The sequence below is a fragment of the Lipotes vexillifer genome, unplaced genomic scaffold (genome assembly GCF_000442215.2).
Source record: "Lipotes vexillifer unplaced genomic scaffold, Lipotes_vexillifer_v1.1 scaffold543, whole genome shotgun sequence".
Taxonomy (NCBI): Eukaryota; Metazoa; Chordata; class Mammalia; order Artiodactyla; family Lipotidae; genus Lipotes; species Lipotes vexillifer.
The window spans coordinates 2048937-2055912 of record NW_006799055.1 but is presented as its reverse complement, the minus strand read 5'-3'; positions in this window follow the sequence as shown (position 1 = coordinate 2055912).

Here is a 6976-nt window from a genome sequence, read left to right as displayed (position 1 = left end):
TTTATTCATAATTGCCAGAAACTAGAAGCAAACTCATGAACTTCAGCTGGTTAGTGGATAAACAAACTTTGGCCCATCCATACCATGGAATACTACACAGCAATAGGAAGGACAAAAGATCTGATATACATAACAACATGGATTAATCTCAAATAATTATACTATGTGAAAGAAACAGACTCAAAAGTCTATATACTGTAAAATCCCACTTATATGACATTCTGGAAAATTTGGGGAAAATGATAGGGAGAAAAAAAGAGATAACTAGTTGCTGAGGTTGGGGATGGGCATTAGGGTTGACTACAAAGGGGCATAAGGGGAGTTCTGGGGGAAATGGAAATGTTCTCTGTCTTGATAGTGGTGGTAGTTATGTGACTGTATGTATTGGTTAAACTCATAGAGCCATACAGTAAAAAGGGTAAAGTTTGTTATATGAAAAGTATACCTCAATAAATCTGACTTTTTAAAAAGCCAAAGGAAGAATTTGCCCCCACTGATATTAAGGTTCTTTCTGAGAATCCGTCCCAAAACCCTGGTGGCACTTCCCAGAGTCTCGTTCCAAACATATCCTGAGCAATGAGGACAACATCATTTGTTTGTTTGTTTTATTTTCTTGTCACACCGCGCAGCATGCAGAACTTCCCTGACCAGGGATCGAACCCGTGCTCCCTGCAGTGGAAGCATGGAGTCTTAACCACTGGCCCACCAGGGAAGTCCGAGGACAGCTTTAGAATCCGAAGAGAGCTCCTGAGGGGTGGGGGTGGGGGGGCGTAAGTGGAGAAAAAAATTTGGCACCCATCTAAAATAAAATTTTAGGTAAAAGTAAAGTCTACTCCACTGAAAAAGTGATGGTTTTAGACACTATAAAACCAATCAGAGAATGTCAGGACACCTCACTGTCAAATCCTCCAAGTCAAGTCTCCAGTGAGGCAGAGAACCGGGTGAGACTTGAAGATCTGAGTTCCAAGTCCAGCTTTGAGTTACCTGCTGTGATAACCCTGGATTTCAGCAAGTCATTTAATCTCTTTGGGCCCCCGCTTTCCTCACTTGGTAAAAGAGGGCAGCAGACCGGATGGTATAATAAATATATTTGGTCTTAGTCCTGATTCCACAAAGCTCCTAAAAATCCTTGGAATTCCCTGAGGGATAGGAGTGTCTGTTGTTATTCATAATGGGCCCCTTCTGGGCACTCCAGAGTTTATGCTAACAAGGCAGCTTAGGGTGGGGCCCCTCTGTAGCCTCAGGATGGGGCTGGTCACAAGAAAGATCCAGAGATTGTGTGCTCTTCCTTAGACCTGGGGAGCGCTCATCCTTGCCAGCCAGTCTCTGCTCTTTCTCTGTAAATTCCCATGATTTTAACTACAGTCTATTTGCTCAGGAGTTCCAAATTCATACCTCCTGTGTGTACGGCTGTATGTCTGGGTGGCCCCCAGGAACCTTACTCTCAGACTGAACTCCCTGTTTTCCTAAACCTACTCCCTCCCCACCCCCACCCCCGACAGTGCCAGCACACCCACCGTCACCAGATCCAGAAACCCAGAAGTCATTTTCAACTCCTCCCTCCTCACTCCCTCCCATCATCCAGGCAGCTGCCAAACCTTGACATTTTAACCTCCCGATAATCCCCAAATCTCTCCGCAGCTCTGCATCTCTGTTACCATTGCCCTAATTCCAGTCCTTGTTTGCCTCTGGCCTGGACTACTGCCAACAGCTTCCTAGCTGCCATGTTCCCTGCCATGTTCCTGTCTGCCCGACACGCATCCTTGACACAGACCCCAAAACTGTTGTTCTAAAATACACATCGAGCATCTCCCTCAAACCCCTCGACAACCTACAGCACTGGTCCTTACCATTTGAATCACGAATCCCACTGAAAAATCTGATGAGAGCCATTAACCTTCACACACACATACACACACACACCCTGAATTCCATCCAGAGACTCTTGGACCACATGATAATATCCAAGTCCTTTATCACATCACTAAAACACTCCGTACACATCACACACGGAGCCTCTGGTAACCCTGAATTTTTTTTTTAAGAAAGCTACCCATTGAACAGGCTTCAATTTTCTAAGTCACAACTTTTTTTTTTTTTTTTTTTTTTAATATTTGCTTATTTATTTATCTTTGGCAGCATTGGGTCTTCGTTACTGCGCGGGCTTTCTCTAGTTGTGGCAACCGGGGGCTACTCTTCGTTGCGGTGCGCGGGCTTCTCATTGTGGTGGCTTCTCTTGTTGTGGAGCACGGGCTCTAGGCACGCGGGCTCAGTAGTTGTGGCGCACGGGCTTAGCTGCTCTGCAGCATGTGGGATCTTCCCGGACCAGGGATTGAACCCATGTCCCCTGCATTGGCAGGCGGATTCTCAACCACTGCGCCACAAGGGAAGCCCCTCACAACTTTTTAAATGAGGGTTCCCCTATCCTCAGACATTGTGCCTCAGCAACCAGGATGGAATTACAGTTTCCGTCTACCCTGTGTTTCTGACCTCTGTACCATTTTCCTCACTGTCCTGTTTGCCTGGAATGTCCTGATCCTCCCCTTTCCCTGTCAAGTCTTACCTTTCTAATCAAGGGTCTGGCATCATCTCCTCTTGGAGGTCTTGCCTTCTTTTCTCAGTCTGCATTAGAGGCTCAGCCTCGGTGCTTATTTCTAAAATTACTCTGCAATTTTCCTTTTACATGCCTACCCTTTCCCACCAACGCCCCTAACATTAGACTGAGCAGGAACCAGGACTGTCTGGCACCTACTGGACTACACGGTGCTCCAAAAGGTCTAAGAAGGCAAGGAGGAAAATCCTGTGACTCTAAATCCTGACACTTTCTTCTGCAAAGCACCTGCCTAACAAGGGAAGCAGCGGCACTTTACAGGTATTATCTGATGAAGGAGTAAGACACTGCTTATCTCCTTTTCTCAGATGAGGAACTTAAGTGTAGAGGCATTCCCTGCCAGAATAAAGAATTCATGTTTCCTAACTGTGTGGCTAGTCCTGACATATTCATCTGCATCACTTCCAAGAACTGAATCCCTAACATTGGGAACACCGTAACTCAAATAGCAAAGCAGTTGAAGACTGAATTCCGTGGATATCTTAAAATCAAAACACAATGGCTTAAAGAAATAATGACAATATCCTGTTTTAAAGTAGACTGTAAATAATTTTATGGAGGATTCTTGGCTACCAATTGACTTACAATGACAGCAGTGAAAAAATATTTTTACTGTTTAACCTAAAAAATAACAATAGTTCCTCTTTTAGGATCTTATGCAATTCCTCTAGCCACAAAAGAACACTGTGTGTGTACTTTATATTATTTTTAACTTTCCTCTACATGTGTCGGGACCCATCGAACAGAATTGCGTGATTCCAACTAACGACCATCAGAGTTCTACAAAGAGTTCCAGCCACAGGGGTAATTCAATCACTTACGTGTAAAGCTCACAGACCCCCAAAAGACAGAAAAACCTTTGGCCACACAACCATGGCTACCTAACTAAGAAGCAGCTAAGGCATTTTGATGGAAAAATATTAAGATCACAAAGTCATCTGATGAAAACCAAAAGCTCTATTCAGGCAAACCATCTACTGTGAGATTCACAAGACTTTGCTATTTCAGAGTAAATAAAGGATGGAGCATAGTGGCGAGACCAAGCTAAGCAAATTACAAAGCAGGCCAAGCGAATTTTCAGCCCCCTCAATTTCCCCTCTGCAAATTCTTATTCCTGTCCTCTCCAAGATCTCTTTCAAAATCAAGAAAAATGATAAAATACAATACTTTTGAGATTATTTGCTTTTTTGCCCAAATCAGAATCTTGACCCAAAGATTAAGGCAATATCTGGTGGCTACTTGGGGATCCAGCAAGATAGCAATCTTGAACACTGACTGGTAAGGGCTCTTGTCACATTGCTTTGTGAGTTTCATTAGAGAATGACCAGATGAGGGGAATAAAAAGAATTGTGGAGAAAGTCATGAAGCTGAGCTATCCTGTGGACTTCTCAGCTGAGCAGGGATACTCCCTGGGGAGTAAAATGCAGTCCACAAATTTGTTCCAAGAACCATTTGGAAAATTACTTCTTCCTAGGACCTAAAAAAAAAAAAAAAAAAAATGGCCATGTTTCACTCTGGAACAGCCCATTTGTTTTATTTTACATGGAAGAGCCGTTGCTTTCCAACAACCGTTAAACACAGTATATCCATGTTTAAGTAGTTTTAGGGGACAACAACCCTGGGATTCCTATTGTGACCTGGTCACAGCTTCCTTCGCTGAAGCGTGCTGTTTTTCATCCACAGATATTTAGCGATCACGATAAACATGTTGGAAGGTTTAACTCACTGAAAGCAAGCTCTGTGCTGAAATGTGTTCTTGGGGAAAGGCGATGACCACGCATGTTTAAAATAGAACGGAATTAACTATTTATATGTAAGTTCTCCCCTCCCCATCTCTTTCATCTTTGTACCCCCATGCGCCTAGCACTGAAATAGGCATTCAATAAAAGTTTGTCAAATAAAAAAATTCTTTTTCTCATGCAGGCTTCCCCTTTCTCTTAAGTCTTCCCTGGAATATAAGTAAGTCTTCCTCCTCCACAATTAACATCTCTTCGTTACCTGATTTTTTTCAGTCAAACAACAGGAGACGTCAATAATGCCACCAACAAAATCTTTACTGATAACTAAGAATTAATGAAAGTGTCTTTTTAGTTATAAAAAGTGGAGCCAAGTAGTTCATAATTAAACCTAAGAGGATAATTTACTACAGATCCACTTGAAGTACCCAAGAAGAAATGAATAGCCAAATCTAAACTTGTATGATGGTAACAATTAGAAACAAGAAGGGGACCTTAACACCAGGTCACCAAGTCTGGTGTCCCATCCAATTCAAACCAATCTTTGCATAGCATCCCTTCCCTCCCCCTCCTCCTGAGTCAGTCCCCTGTAGGCTACCAGCTCACAAGAAGGCACATAGTAAGACAAGCAGCAAGGGCAAAGGATGCCAACTAAAATGTGTAGGTCAAAGCTCTGAACGGAATTTTCTGACACTAATGAGAGAAATAGTTGTCAGATACTGAAATACTGAAATCCTCCTCCTAGCCACGATCAGCACAGAATGCAGCTAAGGCCGTGGAGAGTATGTGTCCATTCTTTAAATACTACTTAGAAAACCTCATCATTATTTATGAAAGGTAGAGCTTACCATAGAAGGGAAATGGGGATGCATCCAAAAATTCAAGGAATGTAAAAAAGCTTTTAAACAGTTAAAGTTCTCACTTTTAAGCTTCTCACTTTCTGCTTCTTCAGTCAGGAAAATCTGTAATAGCACAAGTATTGGCAAAGATGTGCAGAACCAGAGCTCCCATACCCTGCTAGCGGGAATGTAAATTGGTAAAACCACTTTGGAAAACTGTTTGACAGTACCTACCAAAAGCGACATATACCTTCCCTTATAATCTAGGAATTCGACCTGAGGGTCATCCAAAGAGAAATGGGTGTTTCTGTCCCCCCAAAACACGTAAAAGAATATTCACAGCTGTGTTACGTTTCATTACACAAAACTGGAGACAACCGAAATGTTCTTCAACAATAATGGATAATTAAATTGTATAATCTATTCATACTAAGGAATAGCACCTAGCAATGGGAAAAACAACAACAACACTGCTACTAAGAACAAGGCTGAATCTCATAATCACAACTTTGAGTGAAAAAAGCTGGACATTTAAAAAAAAAACATAATGATTTGGTTTACACGAAGTTCAAAAAACAGGCAAAACCATGGTATCAGAAGTCAGAATAGTGGCTACCTTTGGGGGGTATAATCTGAGAGGGGGCGGAGTTAGAAGTGCTCTGTGTCTTGATCGGATAGTGATTACGCGGTTACACAAACACGAATGGAGTTGTACTATTAAGATGTGTGCATATTTGCTCTATGTGAATTATACCTAATTTAGAAAAATCTGGAGAGAGATGTAGGAATTTCTGAGATTGTCCCTAAATATAAAAGAATTCAATGCAGCTTAACTATAGTTTCATGTACTGAGGTTTATACTTTCCAAAAGCCTTTGTATGCTGCTGAAAAATCCACTTACTACTAATGTTATACATAACAGAAAGCTAACTTTTTGTAACAGACTCTGAAAAACATACTGTACCATACATTTGAAATGTACATATTTCCCAATTAACAAAGATGTTTAGGAAATGCAAGATGTTTTCCCACTCTTTTTCCCCTTCTGTTACATTTTTTTAACTCTATAATTCTGAATTACTTGAAACAAAATCTACTGGAAATAATTCCTGCACGTCCATACTGCAAATATTTTCTTTATGTACCACAGAGGATTCAAGACAGACTGCTAGAATTTTGGAGCTGGAGGAGTCACAGCTGGACTCCTTCACTGGACAGAGCACAATGCCGGGGCCGGGGGCAGTGAGGGCTGGTCCCCCAAGGCTGCAGAACTAGGACCGGGACCAGAGCCTCCCTGGCTCCCAAGACTCCGTCTCCTTCACCCTAAACGCAAATCAACCCTCTCGTTTTTCCAAATAGATGAACTGGATCTAAGGGTGCTTTTTTCTTTCCCCCCCAGTAACAACTGTGCTACCCAGAATATTTGGGTACAGTCAGCTGAGTCCTTGAAAAGCCCCTTGGGGTTTAATGCCGGGATAAAAATCGAGTACAGGAGGAGGGGGCAGCTAGTATTTTAAGATGTAAATCCCGTTTGCATAATATTTCCAAAGTAACTATTCATTGATCCAACCGACATTCGGCGGGTTAGGGGGTCGTAACCCGAGATGACTCGCTTTGGGGGAGAACGCGGGCGCATCTTCCCAGCAGAGTTCACTCCCTAAATCAAAACCTCAAAAGAAGAGTTAAAGACGCCACCCAGCAGTCTACGGTAGCCGGGGTCAGTGCAGGCGAGGTCCCGGACCCCCGGCGCCCAGCTCGGGGCCGCAGACTCAAGCCGAGCGGGCAGCCAG